At 30.5% G+C, this 15,182-nt stretch overlaps 1 protein-coding gene across 1 annotated transcript in view; it reads right to left on the reverse strand.

The window, feature by feature from the left end:
• LOC132751170 (gelsolin-like) overlaps positions 1-9,656 on the reverse strand; it is a 63,216-nt gene extending 53,560 nt beyond the window's left edge. Inside the window, exon 1 of the mRNA XM_060741306.1 lies at positions 9,428-9,656. The gene's annotated coding sequence lies outside the window, so the exon portion shown is untranslated. The remainder of the gene's footprint in view (positions 1-9,427) is intronic.
• Between the last annotated feature and the right edge of the window lie 5,526 nt (positions 9,657-15,182).

Consider the following 15,182-nt stretch of genomic DNA (forward strand, 5'->3'; position numbering starts at 1 on the left):
TGTTGTGATTTTTTTTACAATCCTATAGCTTCGGTAACTAAAATTCAGAATATCAAAAACTAGTGTAAGTACATCATTTGTAATTGAGGGATTCAGTCCGTTGAACAATACTTTGAGTACACAATTTCTTGAGTCAATCAATTTTTTTTTTCTGCAACATTTAACATCCCAATTGGATAAGCAACAATGGTTTTTAATTATTTTGTTGTGAAGTCGACGGGCAGTCAATGATATCATATTTTACGATATACTTAAATTTCACGAGGAAGAGGAACAAGGAGAAGAGGAAGAGACTCGGGCACTGCACTCTCTTATTGTCATAATTTATTAAGTTTTTTTTTTCCAATTTTAAAAGGGAAAAATCACCCATCCCTTGATATACATGTACAGTATCATTTTCTGATATTAAGTTTTTTTTCCAATTTAAAAAGGGAAAAATCACCCATCCCTTGATATACCACATCATTTTCTTTTATGCAAATAGGAAACTATTATCATATAGAAAAATTTAGAGTTTTATAATGCAGATCTGGAGAAAGAGTAATTCCTCGAGAATTTATATCACAACAAAATTACATGAAAATTGCAGTCATGAGGGGATATTGAAAAACTGCAACACCCCTCACAACCCGTAGCATTTGCATGAGTGATGCTCAACGTTCAACACTTACAAGTGGCTTTGGAATTAATTTGAATCCCACAAGGTTGCATTGTAAAGCAATCAGACAACTTTATAATTATGCATATACACAATAAATATTTTATTTACTGTTGAATTTCAATAGGTCTCACATACAGTGGTCTTTTCAAAACTCAATAATTTGTAGCTGTCAGAAACTATACAGTAACATGTAATATATGAATTTACATGAAAAACAAGAGTTTTTCCTTTACTGAACATTTTCAAATTAAGTTTGACCAAAAACATTTGACACCTGTTCCTATGGTACACATAACAATTATGTTGTGTCACCATTAAAAGCTTTAAAATATATGTTTAAACTTGTTTGTATTGTTGGGCACCAGCCCAGCCTTTGAAAGGCAAACAAGAATAATTATAATCTTACTTTTGCAATATTACTTTATAAATGTCTAAGAATGTCAAGGGGAAAGCAGTGGGCCTAGTGGTTAAAGGTGTCTGCCTCTCAACCCGTGGATCATGGGTTCAAGCCCTCAATCAGGTCACAACTATGCTTCTTCATACTAAACCAGTACTGGTTGGTTCCTGAGGAAGCAGACTCCTAAAAGTGATTAATATAAGTTGCAAGAACTTGTTTCACACCCAAGCTTACATAAATATGTTTAAACCAAATGTCTAGATGGAATCTACCCATGTGACCAGTGCAAATCCATGTCTTCTGATAATGGTCTGCACTGTTCATAGTCTGCACTTTTAACTATTAATTTAATTGCTTATCATAAAATCATTACAAAGTTGTAAACTAACATCACTTTCCCCAATTTGAGACAAAACACCATAAAAAATATTAATCTTATAAGGAAAAAAAGAATGCACACATTGCACCAAAAGCATGTGCACCCACTGTACTTATTATTGTGTTTAGCAGACTCCACTCAGTGTTCATAATAAAGACATAATACAAGCGCAACTTTTTGCATCTATTATAAAACAAAATATTAATAAAAACACTTCAATCAAATACAAAGTTTGGAAGTATTGAACAAGCATAAATAATTCAAATAAAAACTAGCTTTTAACATTTTGAATAATGAGTAATCCTATAAAAATTATCAAACAACAAAAAAACTACATAAAATACTTTTTGTCTATACCAAATTTTAACTTTCACCCAGCTTTTCTTTTCTTTCTGAAATACAGTTAATTCAAACAGCAAACTCGGGTTAATCTGTAAAATATGTTTTTTGAAAATTTAACTATAAAAAATAAAAATATAAAAGGGAGCATGCATGCGAAAATTTTCCCAAAATCTGTTCAAAATTCTAATTTAAAAAAGGGGGGAATTTAACCCCAAAAAGAAATTGGGTTTTTCAAAAAATAATCCCTTGTCAAAACAACTGCCCCTTTCCCAAATTTTTTTTAAGCAAAATTCGAAGTTTTAAATTTTTTGAAAACCTTTTAAAATCTATTTTAATAAAGGCTATTTTTAAAAGGGTTTTTTGCATAAACAAAAACGCGCTGCAAGTAAATAAAACCCTTGACTTTTTTTTTTGGAACAGAAAAGCAAAAATTTAAGTATAAAACAGCTTTAGTCTAAACCCTTGGTCAGACGACAAAAAGGGCCTTTTCAAGTAAAAATTTTAATTTCCCCAAATTCTTCCTCCAATTAGGAAGCTTGAAAGTTACAATACAACTTTTAACAGCTGACCAACATAGAATAGGAATGCTTGTTCAGGTCTGAAATAATGCACAAGTGGCACCCGAGGTCTTCATTCACTGGGAAATCTTGAAAGCTACATAATGACCTTGAACATTCAGTCAATGTGACTTAAAACCCAACCACAAAGATAAAATTATTTTAGTATACTGTATTAAAATAACCTTCATTCAAAGTATGCAAACTGTAAATAACTTGTAAAATTATATAATTTTTTCTAATCTGTAAATAATGGATACGATCATTTGTTTACCTCAATGAAAAGTGTATCAGTTAAGCATAGATAAAAAGTTATGCATACTACATCATAGTACTTCATAATGACATAATGAAAATCTAAGTCGTTGAAGCTACTTAAATGTTTGCAGATTTGTTACATGCAACTTTTTGGTGGATTACAAACATTCGCGGAATTGTATCCACTGCGAAAAGCGCTCGCTTAAAAAGTGCCAAATAATTTCTAGGAATACAGTAGCTAAAACTGTTGACAGATCTTTAATAAACTTCCTTATAAAACTTTAACTTTACTGCCCATTAAAATCTTTTACAAGTCTTTACTTATATCAAAATATCATTTGTTATATCGGGAAAGTCATTCATTTCTATGATATATTCATGCACTATTAAATTTATGAAATTTTATATCTAGGTTTGCAGTCTAGCAAAATCTTAAATTTCAAGGTCGTTTTGCTGAAAGATATGATATATAATATATATAGCTGGATTTACATTTTCTCTTTTAAGAAGTTTAACTACTTTAACACTATAAACTAACAGCTGAGGAAAAATTTGGGGTTTGGGCTTAAGCAAAAATTTTTAATACTGGCATCTCACTAAAACCCAAAATAAAGTTATGGGGAACAAGTATTTCGGGTTAAAAATTTAAAACAAAAGGAAGTAAAAAATTTTAATCAAATTTTCCTCCCCCCCGGGTGTTTTTTTCTCATTTAAAATTGGGAAAGGGGCCCAAGCTCTTAAATTTTGGGGAAAATTTTAAAGGGGCAAAATTGTTGATTTGGGAAGAAAAAACCCGGGGGTTTTAAATTTAATTTTTAGCTGATGTTTTTAAAAAAAATTAAAGAAGGGGCCTTTTTTTCAAAAGTCTGTTATTTTAGTAAAAAATCACTAAAAATTTTAACGGGAATTTTAGCCTCTGTAACCATATAAAGCCAAAACTGGGGCTTTAAAATAAAGCTTTTAATTTCACCCGATATTTTTAATTAAAAATTGACATTTCCCCAGAACTGAAGTGAAAATCCATAAAAAATTAAGCTTTTTAATGGATAAACTTTAATTAAAAACCCATAAAAAATTGGGGTTTAAATTTTGAAATTTAAATGAAAAATTTGTCAATGCATGATGGTTTTGGTAAATTTTAAAATTTTGAGATTTTTTAAAAAAAAACAGGGTTTAAAACTAACTGATTGCAAAAAGGGAGTAAAAAAGAGCTTTTCCCGGGGAAATTTGAACCCGCTAGCCCTCTAAAACCAAAAAAAAACCTATAACCCCTTTTAAAAACCCCCTACAGCCCAAACCCCTAAATTTTGGAAAAAGTATGTCTTTCCCCTAAAAATTTTTAAAAAATTTGGGACTTAAACAAACTTTATACAAAAAACTTAAAAAAAAATTAAAAAATTTCGGGTGTCATAAAGAACAGTTTAGTTTTTTTGGGAAATTTAAAACAGCATTTGTTTAAATTAAATTTATGAGTTTGCTAAACAGTATTCAAAATTATCGACAACATTTCATTCCACATTCCTACAGTGATTAATGATGGGCAATGCTCATCCTTCAATTGCCTTGTTTTTTTTGAGTTTGTGGCATCATTCTTATCTCCTTTCGTATAACAAGTATGATTAATTTGTACCAACGAAGACTTTTTAGAAATAACATTCCCCTGTTCCAACAACAGAATTTATTCCCTAAATTTCAGATCTTTTAATCAAAAAAATTCAAGAAAAATACTTAATTTACAGCTACTAATCCCTTTTTGAGATGGGAAAATTGCTTGGAGAGGGAAATAAGATCATTATCAAATTGCATTGAGAAGGGAAATAAGATATATCAATTGGCCATTAAGAGGAAATCAAAAACCAGTTCCATTGGCATCTGAGAGGGAAAATAAGATCATTCAATTGGGCATTGAGAGTGAAATAAGATCATTCCATTGGCCATTGAGAAAGGGAAATAAGATTCATTCCATTCATTTGGGGAAGGGAAATAAGATCAATTCCATTTGTACTGAGAGGGAAAAAGATCAAATTCATTTTGCATTGAGAGGGAAATAAGATCATTCCATTGCATTGAGAGTGAAATAAGATCATTCCATTGCATTGAGAGGGAAATAAGATCATTCCATTGCATTGAGAGGGAAATAAGATCATTCCATTGCATTGAGAGGGAAATAAGATCATTCCATTGCATTGAGAGGGAAATAAGATCATTCTATTGCATTGAGAGGGAAATAAGATCATTCAATTCCATTGAGAGGGAAAAAAAGATCATTCAATTGGCCATTGAAGAGTGAAATTAAAAAAATTAAATTCCCAATTGCATTGGAGAGGGAAATTTAAGATTTCATTCCTTGCATTGAAGAGTGAAAATAAGAATCAAATTCATTGATTGAGAGGGAAAAAGTCATTCAATTCCATTGGAGGGGAAATAAGATTCAATTCCAATTGCATTGGAAAAGTTCCTCTTCACATGCCCTTTAAATCTTAGCCATTTCCAAACGAGGCTTCTGAAACATTTTCTATTTTACCTTTGACTTTGTCCTTTGGTTTGACCCAAGCTGGGGGATTGATCAAATGAATCCAACACATTGGTGCCCAAAACAATTCTACCCCAAAGTGACATGGAAAAACCACCAATGTTTGACCAAAATCATTTAAAATCTGTGGGGATTCCTTTTGGTTGAAATGAGTCCACTGAGGGTCCCTTTCAATTGGAATGGGTCCAACTAGGGTTTTTCAATTGATGGGTCCACTAGGGTCCTTTCAATTGAAAATTTAATAGCCCAATTAATGCTATCATTTGTAAATAAATTTCTTAAGTTATAATACTGGCTAAAATTTAAAGCTACCAGTGGTGAAAAGTTTAAAATTAATGTGTTAGACAAGATGTTTCCGTAAGGCGCAGGCTCGACTTTTTTAAAATTGCTTGCCCAATAAAAAAAGTTTTTTGCAGTAAAAGGGCAATACAAAAATCTCTGTATTTTTTAAAGGTGAAAATGGCCATGAGCCATTAAGATATTTAGTGAAGAATTTATTTTATTATGAACATAATTTTATGGTAAAGTGAACAAGTGGATAGGAATGAAATTTTTTTTAGGATTTTTTTAAGTTTTTTAGTGCTTGCCTATAATACAAAACATTGACAGTTAAGGGCGCATAATTCAAACAATAAATCTTTGACAACAGAATTACCCTTCTCCTGGACATGTTTGGGAAATCCATGAATTGTAAACAAGTATTCCAACTTTCAAATTAATATCGTCAAACAGTTCAGTCAAAAAGTGGACTGGGATAAAAACCAAGATTCTAAGTTTGATAAAAGGGCCCTTTAAAAATTTTTAAAAACTTGAAAAGAGATTTTTTGTACAGATGGGGGAAAAGATTGAATAAAATTAAAAATTCAAAACAATATCTAAAGGGTTAAAGGGAATAAATGGATTTTTCCCATAAATTAAGTATTTTTTAAATCAAAAAGGGGGATAATTCCCGTCAAAAAAATTTTACAGAGTTTTGTTCCCCTTTTCTGTTTGGGTCGTGAGGGGAAAGTAGGCAGTTTTTAAACAATACCCAATGGTTTTTAAATAAAATGAGGTGGTAAAAAAAAACTAAACCCAAACTCAATACCTTTTTAAGTCAAAAAAAGGGGATAATTCTGTTCCCAAAAATTGACAGAGTTTTGTACTTTTTCTGTAGATGGGGTTATGATGGTGAACAATAGGGAAGTTTAAAGCCCCTATTTTAAATTTTGAAATAAAGTGGGGGGTACGAAAAAATTAAAAAAGGTGTGGGGCAACCCCCCCAAGCCGGGCCCCACGGCCCACCCGACCGGGGGCGGTAGGGTAGTCCCCTTTTCATAGAAAAGTCGAGGTAAAAAAGCCTAAAAAAAATAAAGTCCCATAAATTTAATGTAAACTGCAATTTACAATTTGCAAGGGTTTTAAATTTTTTATTTTAATTTTGAAAAAAAAAGGGTACCTTTTTGGTTTTTAAAAAAAGGCCCCGAAAAAAGTCTCAAAATTTTGAATTTTTAAAAATTTAAAAACAATTAAACCCTATTTTTATTATTTCTTAAAAAATAAATTTTTTTAAAAAACTGTTAAATTGCCAAAAACAAGGTATTTTACATGTAAACAGATTTGATTACCTAAATTTTACCCAAATTTCATCTTTAAAAGTAATTTATATTTGTTAAAAAAAAAAAACTTCCCCGGTTTGTAAAAATTTTGAAGGTTTTTTGGGTATGGGAAAAGGAAAAAGCCATCATAACAGGCCCAAGGAAATTGACTGTTGTCCCTAAAAGAAAATTTTGAATAGGAAAAACTGTTTTTTTTAAAAAAGGGTTAAGCACAAAAAAAAAAATTTTTAAATTTTAAAAAAATTTAAATTAAAATTTCACGCTTTTGAAAAGGGGATTCAAAAAAGCAAAAATTAAGGGTAAAATAATTTTTTACCCTATAATTTTGATTTAAAAAAGGTTTTAACTTGAAAGTTTTTTACAAAGGTATAAAAAAAAAAGCCCCCAAAAAAAAACTTTATTTAAAAAAAAATTTTTCCTTTTTAAATTTAAGGTGACAAATTTAAGACGTGAATTTCAGTTGATTTTTTTTCAAAAAAAATTTCCCTTGTTTTTTATGCACTTAAAACGGCTTTCTCCGCCTTTATATTTGTCACTTTTTACACACTTGCAAGGTATGCAAAATTTAATATCAAATTTGTTATAGTAGACCAGTAAAAATTTACCAGTACAGTGAAATATAAATAAAGTACAGTGATATATGAATGTATATCTTTACAACAGATATGAAATATTATTATAAATAGGTCTTGGCGATCGAACGAGAAATTTGTGATTTTTTTACAATGTGTGTATCATATAATAAACATTATGTGATTGAGAAATATGTCAAAAACTGACGTATAAGAGACAATAACGCATTAATAATTTGATTGAGTGGGCAGGAAAGTTCAGATTTTTGTTGTTGTGTCTCAGTTTGGCTCTGAATGTCTTTTTTTGGGGGTGTGAAAATTTTGTGGCTGACGTGTTGACTCAGGTTTGGAATACAGGGCTGGGATAATAAGAAGGGCAGGGTTGGTAAAATGCTTGAATTTTAGTGAAATAATCTTTAGCATTTTGTATATAAGAACCGTCTTTAGTCTTCAGCTGAGATTTAAAGGGACTGTCAACATTATTATGAGGTCCAAAAATATAAAATTTGAAATGATTACATTCAACAATTAAGTGAAGTGCTTAAAATGGAAAAATCTGAAAAAGATAATAAAGAAATATATATATTTATAAAAATTACTTAAAAATATTTGAAAATCTATGTCCTTTGCGATTCTAAATGGCCCGATTAGAGTTATTTTCACTTCTTAGTCTGATTTTGCACAATAAAAATGAATAAACAGGAAAAATGAAAACAGAATTATTTAAAAATTTGCACATCAAAAAAATAAGAATTTAAAATTTCTGTATATTTGAATATGATGCAAAAGAATAGTCAATAAACTACAGAAATATTTATAATTAATTATCCTAAAGAGCGTGCACAATTTCATCAAGTTCTTTATACAAGGGTTTTTGCAAAATATTTAAGATCACTGGGCAACTTAAATATTTAAGAGCTTATAAGCTCAAAGTATGTAGGAAAAGAATTATGGCAATTTGAATAAAGACCTTTGCTCATGATGCTCTTGATGTTTTAACAATCTTGATGCCGGGAGGCAAAATAAACCATGGGCATGAAATTTTTAGGGGTTAAAAAAAAGGGTTTTTTCCCTCCCAAAAAAAAGATTTTTTTGGGAAACAGGTTTGATGGAGATGCTGCTTAAGTAATTTATCTACTAGTCAAAATATATTGACGTGCCAAAGCCAGATTCTAAGATATTTTCATTTTGGGTAAGAATCTTATAATAAGTAAATGATGAAGCAAAGTAAAGGTAATTGCATGTTATGTACACGTTGCATCTGGAAAGAGAGAAGGGAAAATAAAGGAAATAAATTAGAGGTAATAATCTCTAGAGGCAAGATACTGCCCAGACACAAAATAGCACAATATCTTGTCGCACGGTACAATTAGTTGGAATAGTTATCTACCATCATACAAAAAGGCACTAAATAATTAAAGTTCAATTAATTCTTCAACAGTGTTCATGCAATGCTGTTGCTTCAAATGATCTATATCTTTTAGACAATTTATACAATGGAAATAGCTATTTCATCATTTCAATCTTTATTATATTATTTTCCCATATGATTTTTAGTTAATGCCATGATAGTGATATTTCCAAAACAAAACACATGCAAGTTTGCAATGTTTACCATATATAGATCTATCTATACATAATCAACTTAATTAACATGTTTTTTAATCGCACATGTAACCAAAATAAATACCATATAAATATATAATACATATAAAATGATAATTACTGAGATTCCAGTCTGGTAAGTATATTTCAAAATTCTATATTGGTATACTCAGCATGAGTAATTATCATAAATTTAAGGTGATAAACAGTGATAAACAAGTCAAAGACAAATTTTACCTGATAATAGATTCTTTAGCAAAGAGCAACATAACAGAAATTCTTCCACGATTAGCGGCTCTGTAAGATTTCTATCATACAGAGTTTTTGAAAAAGTAAGAAATTCATTGGAGCATGAATACATAATTCAGAATACATGTTGGGTGTGTATGGACGCCTCTATGAAGCTATAGCAAGTCCCACCTGTCATGACAATTGCAAATAAATTACTTATGGTGTATATGTCAATAAAATCTATCCTTGTCAATCATAAACTAAGCATTCAATACTCATAATTAATAAACATACCTGTCAACAAATCCGAAACAGAATTACAGGTGATAACGTTGGCGGAAGAATAAATTACTAAATTTAGAACAAGCTTGTGTATCGGTATATTATTATACATCCGCCAGGTAAAAAGTAGGTCGTTTACAACTTATCAAAATATCAAAGATATTGAACCTAAATACAATTTTAGGATATAATATAAATAAAATTGAAAAAGAAGCATGTAGCATGAGATGTAACGATTTGAACACAGCTGATTACAAAATTCTGCGAAAACTATAGACGATCCGGGATCCGGTTCCAAGGGAGACAACTCTTCAACAATTACTACTAAGTTCCGTACCGTCCCGTAAAGTTATACAACGTACCTTTCCGGTTTAATTTTGACAAAGACCCTGCTCGAACCAATACGTTACACATAGGCTGGGACAGAAGATCTTTCTGTCAAAAGTCAAAATACTAACTTTTTTGTACTTGAAAACAGCATGCCTCCAGATGCATGCTAATTTTCATGACAATTTTGAAAATGTATATAAAAGTAAAATACTGTGAAGTGAACAAAGAAAGTAATTTACACATTGCAAACGGCACTTAAAATCCACGTAAATTACCAAAAAGAAGTAAAATCATACATAAAACCCCCTTACTGCATCAGTAACGCAATATAATTATAGTGACTGATACTGCAAAATCAGTCATTAATCGCACATAACACGTAAATAATTAATTAAACATTGAATCTTTTTACTTTTCTTAAGATTTAATACATTTTTCTAAAGATTGAATTTCTTGAAATATTTTGGCTCATCTGGAGGCGTGAGTACATTCCGATTTAATATACAGAACTCAAGTAATGCCCGAGAACACAAATTTGCAATTCACTGTCTTAAGAAAACGTGTGCCAACTTTATTTAAAACAATGAAGCTATAACGACGATTGAAATGTAGAATTTGTATGCACAATAAAGGTATTGGGACACAATGTAGAATTTGTATGCATAAAATAGCTAACGAACAGCCTGAAATGTAGAATTTGCATGTACAATAAGCTATCTGAATCGCCTGAAATGTAGAATTTGTAATTCGAAATAAAGCTAATAGCTATATTGGGACAGCATAAAATGTAGAAATTGTATGCATAATAAAGCTATTATTGCATGTAATATCTGCTATAGAGTGGCTATGTAACATGATACATATATCTACATCATCATATATTGTATGGATACTACAGGACAGACTGTAGTATATGTTTGTATAATAAAGCTATTGAACAGATTGAGATGTAGAATTTGCTTGCTTAATAAAAGTATTTTGACAAACTTGTAGTAGAACGATATGACTCTATTAAGCGACTTGCCGTGCCAGAATGATACATGGAAGTACACCCGTGGGTTGGGGAGTGGGGTTAATTCTGCCAGTTAAAGCTCTAAAATTACCATAAAAAGTGTTGTTCTTTGAATATTAACAGAATTGATTTGGTATTATAATGTAAAAAAGACATTGGCAGACTACGTTGGTAAGACATAAATTAGCACAAAGTAGGGTTTCAGGAAAGGTGGTGTTTATTTAAGTAATAAACTTAATATACAACGTCGCCTTTATGGTTTTTTAACATACAATACAAAAAAGTGATAATTAAAATAAAGTGTATGTTCTTTAAATTGTTGTTGTTGTTTTTTTTTTAATTTTATGATTTTAAATTTTTTTAAATCATCAAAAATATATATATATAAAAGGTACAAACAAATAAAAAAACAATTAAAAACAATATCAACAAATAAACAGAAAAAAGCAGCAGACATGCACTTTTATACAATACTAATATATTACACTGGACTATGTAATATGTCAACAATTTTTATAACTATCACAGTAAAAGGTACAATTAATGCTTTCATGTGAACAAATTAAGCATGTTTTTAATATTGTAAACTACACATTTTTTTATACAATATTTTGGGTCCAAGGCAACAATTGACGCGCTAAAATCTGCGTATCCTGCGACTTTTTATGAACTTTAACTAAAGATTTCATTAGAACATATCAATATATACGTTAATGTGTAACATGATGTGCTAAAATTTTATTGCGTAACCAATAACGTATTTCATTTGCAGTTATTATAATGTTATATGAAAATTGTAATAATTTGTTTTAGTTTCTTTTTTTCAGGTTTCAATTTATGTCAGTTAATTTGTATGGTCTCATGATACAAATCAAGTACGTGTATCTGATGATGGTGTAATTTGCATGTGTTATAATTAAATAGAACAAAATACAGCATGCAAGTAAGTTTTTTTTTGTTTAGGGTTTACGTCGCATCTACACAGTATAGGTCATATATGGCAACTTCCAAGCTTTACTGGTGGGGGAAGACCTCAGGTGCACTTCCGTGCATTATTTCAGGTAGGAACGGGCGTCTGAGTAGAACCATCGACGTTCCGTAAGCTAGCTGGATAGCTTCCTCACATGAAATAATCCCAAGTCCCTGTCGGGATTCGAACTAACAGCGGTGATGGGCAATTACGTTATTAAAAGTCAGGGGTGCATTGCAATATCAACGTGATATTAAATATAGATACAGTTTCGATAAATGAAAATATATGTTGTCAATATTTGTTTAAAGAAGTGTAAACAGAAGGTTTAGTTTCCAACTGTTATACAGTTTGTATGATAGGGTTTCATATAGTTAAATGAAAATAAATTTTGCGACGAACTGTCTTTCAAGCTTTGTAAAAAAGGAAATAAATGGTTAAGATTCCATTTTCAATACCTAGCCGTTTGCCTATCAAAAGTCAGAGTGAATTAACTTTTTTTGTAGCCAAGGTAATTCGCTCAGCTTCACCCAGTAGTTGCAGCATTAAGTAGGATAGACAGGAATACCAACTATTTGGCAGTTTTAGCCAAATCCTAACACACATATTAGAGCAAAAATGGAAATATCGTAATACCCTTCCACATTCTCTAAAAAACCAAAACATTAATTACCAACATTTTCACTCCAGCAAGCATTATTTTTCTGCAAAAATTAACATATAACAGGTTCCCTTTGTACATACTCTAGATTAAAATGCACTTGTTGTCTGTCGAGGGTTTGGTGCGAAACAGCTGTAACTCATATTACATAATGAAGGAGTTACGTCCGTTTCGCACCGATCCATGACAGAACAAACTCGATATTCCCTATAAGAAAACTATTGTTCTCAATGAAAATTACAATAATTTTTCACTTATATATGATGTCATCTTGACGTGCAAAAGGTATTTTTAAGAATTAGCTGGAAACTTATTCTACAATTTCAGAAAAACGCGTTAGTAAAAACATACTTGATCGCATATTGTATATATCCAATTTAAAGTCGATGCGCAGATAAATTAAAGATAGGGTACATCGTCTCTATATAATACCATATTTTATTGGTCTTAATTCTACCATCATTTCAGAATCCATGTACAGCATTTTGTTTTTGTAAATTGATTTGAATAACAGTGTTTTAACTAGATGTAAAAATTTAAAACATCTGTCTTTCTTTGAAGGTACAGGTATCAAATTCAAACACATTATCAGGAATCAGTAACTTCATCATTACAATCGCAGACAAATATTCAATGAAAACAAATATCTTTTCAATATGTGATCAAATCATTTACTAGTATATAAACATTTAAATTGATCTTCTTTCTTTGTAAGTGTGCCTATATTATGTATAATGAAAATAGTTAATTCGTGGTGGCCTTCACGCATTTCAACTTGGGTGGTTGTAGTATACCTATTTGAATACCCGAAAATCACTCTAAGCATAAGTTGCCTGCTTCTTAAATATGTCATTTATTTAGTTTCTTCCATTGTTTTCTCGTTAAGGGCACACGCATTTTTTAAATTTGGGGACCAAAACGGGGGGCTTTTTTTAGGAAAATGGCTCTGACGTTTTCACATTGAAATTTAAAGGGTTCCCCTGATAAAACCCTTTTGGGTAAAAAACTAGCTTCTTTCGGGTTTTTTCAAAAATTTTACCTTTACCCCTATTCGCCCTTAAACCCGGGGTACGAGCGAGGACGGTAACTTGCCGTTTTTGTACCCTCTAAAGAACAAACTCAACCAAATCCAGACTGCAACATTTTCAGTTTTGTCGTTTTTGGCGTTCTTTAGGGATTCCGTTTTATCAGTTTAGATTACTATATATATAAATTTAGTTAAAAACATTCGAGAGGGTTCCAAGGTTTGAGCAGTAATCAAATGTATATGTATGTATATTTCTAGATTACTATATTAAATGTGTATATAAAATACGTTATCTTCATTCTTCTTCGGACTCACTTATTCTTCGTTTCTGACCAATTAGCGAACCACCTGCTGAGAATAGTAATATCATAGTAACCAATAGTAAAGCGCGATAGATATCTTTTTTTTTTTTTGCATTTTTTTTGCATTTTTACTCCATTGTCCCATATGAATATGATAGATCATAGGATTGTCAAAATGCTCTGTTGCCAATAAATTTTGCTAGTCTTTGAAAGTTATATAGAAATTGTTAAAAATAATTCTGTATCCAAAAATGTGTCTAAATACTTGCTAAATACATATAAAAAATTGTCAAGATTGTATTAACCATTCTTTTTATTTTTGTATTCCAGGTTTTAGCTCAGATTTTGTATTCCATGTTATTAATATTAGCTCAGCTTCACCCAGTAGTCGCAATATTAAGAAGCATAGACAGTAATACCTACCATTTTGGTATAGATTTAACCGTTTAAGCCAAATTTTAACACATATATTAGAGCAATAATTGAAATATAGTAATGCCCATCCACATTCTCTTCAAACTTTGCCGTTTACAGCGTTCTTGTTTTGTCGTTTACGGCGTTCTTTAGGGATACCGTTTTCTCTATTTTAGATAACTATATATAAAGTTTGTTAAAAAAACATTAGTTAACGTCCCATAAACGTTCCTTTTTATTCTCTGTATCAGCAGTCATCAAATGCCTATGGGAAATTGACAGAAACTATATAGAATTAATAAATAATGTATACATGTATAAAATACGCTGTCTCTCGCACAGGTGCTAGTGACATTGATTTGACCTAAAATGTGTTTGACCTTGTTATTTATACAATAAAATATCAATATATTAAAAAAAAAAAAAAAAAAAAAAATTTTTCACTGTTATATTATTATAGACTATAATAATATAACAGTGAAAAAAAATTTTTTTAATTCTTTTTTTTTTAATATATTGATATTTTATTGTATAAATAACAAGGTCAAACACATTTTAGGTCAAATCAATGCCACTAGCATTTGTGGTCTCTCGTAGTTTAAACCTCGCCGAAATTCTTCTTCATACTCACTTATTGTTCGTTTCTGACCAATAAGCGAACCAATTGTTGAGAATAATAATATCATATTATCCAATGGTGAAGCGCGATAGTTATCTCGATTCTTGGACTTTACTCCATATGTCCCATATGAATATGGTAGTGAATAGGATTGTCAAATTGTTCTGTTTCCAATAAAGTGTATCCTTTGCCAGTATTTCAAAGTTATGCAGGAATTGTTGAAAATAACTCTGTATCCAAAAAATGTTTTCTTAGCTGTCAATATGGTGTTTCTTTTTATAGATATTTGTTAGATATGGTCAAGATTTCTTCTGTATGCACTAAAAAGTTCCATTGTCAAGTATTGGATAGTTAAATAAAATTGTCAAAAGTCAGAGTGAATTACCATTCTTTTTATTTTTGTATCCCGGGTTTTTAGCTCAGATTCTGTAT

The sequence above is a fragment of the Ruditapes philippinarum genome, unplaced genomic scaffold, assembly GCF_026571515.1.
Source record: "Ruditapes philippinarum isolate M1 unplaced genomic scaffold, ASM2657151v2 ctg262_1_1_1_1, whole genome shotgun sequence".
Taxonomy (NCBI): domain Eukaryota; kingdom Metazoa; phylum Mollusca; class Bivalvia; order Venerida; family Veneridae; genus Ruditapes; species Ruditapes philippinarum.